This window comes from Hippoglossus stenolepis, chromosome 16 (genome assembly GCF_022539355.2).
Source record: "Hippoglossus stenolepis isolate QCI-W04-F060 chromosome 16, HSTE1.2, whole genome shotgun sequence".
Taxonomy (NCBI): domain Eukaryota; kingdom Metazoa; phylum Chordata; class Actinopteri; order Pleuronectiformes; family Pleuronectidae; genus Hippoglossus; species Hippoglossus stenolepis.
Genome location: NC_061498.1, coordinates 10,545,591 through 10,546,783, shown reverse-complemented (window position 1 = coordinate 10,546,783; position 1,193 = coordinate 10,545,591).

Genomic DNA, 1,193 nt, shown 5'->3' with positions numbered 1-1,193 from the left:
GAATGCATGGAAGAAATGCACATGCCTGTGGTTCCTGCATCATCATTTTGGCACTTAAACAATCCCACTGTGGAAAATTCTTCTAAAACTGCATATTTTTTTGTAAATCAAATATTTCTGTTAGTTTTTTTTACCCCAAATATAATTATGCATCATCAATTTGACAATTTGTTTGACAAATACTGTATTTGCATCCATTTTCCAGCTGCCATCTGGGTCGAGACTGCAGCAGGAAGGTTATACACTGTTTAAAGACACTTCCAGCACATCAGCTCTGGCGTCAACCTTGCCCACCATCTGCAGCTCTTTGCCACCTTTTGTAGTAGCTGACTGTAACACCACTCATCTTTCTAATTAGATTTTTACATGTTTTTTTTTTTGTAAGGACTTGGTATCCAGTTAGATTTGAAATCTCAAACCTTGTTTCACATCCTCTGCAACCTTTACAGCTCTACAGCGTTGCCAAGCCTCCCTGCACCTATACAGAATATTATCCAACAGCCCATGTATTCATTGCGTTTCTTACTTACTCATCTGTCACGTATGGAGTTATACAGTGCTTTGTTATACCTTCGCACAAAAGGGATGTGTTCAACTACCGCCATCCTGCAGTGGACAGTGAGTTCACACTGTGTTTCTCCGCCATTCATCCAAATGAAACCCTGCACATTCACCAGCTTCTGTCCTGATCCTCCTCATATTGTAAATAAAAGCAGGAGTCAACATCCTGCTCCAGTGGTTGCAAGCATCTCATTACCGTGCTCGTTATCGTTCACCTCAGTGCGCCTCATTGTCCACAAGAGGTCAGACATTAACAGCAGAAGTCATAAATACTGCACTGAATACCCCAGCATCCAGGGCAGACACACAGAGAGCGAGCAGGTCGTTTTATTCTTTACGTGACTCACTTTTATTACATGTCATCAAATTTGTGTGTGCGTTTCCTCCGAGGGAAAACATGCACACGGAGGAGTGGTGGCCACTGACATCCACGTGGAACAATGTGCCATCAGGAGGTCTTTTTCATTTTGCAATTACGCAGACAAAATTCTTCTCATCCTCCTTCTTTTTTTTCCCCAGTCCAGAGGATGGAGATGGTATTGTTTACTTTGAGTTAAGTGTCCCTGCCTGCATGGTCCATCCGACTGAGATGTGGTCGTCACGCCTTCTCTGTTAAAGGAGGAAGGTTCGTG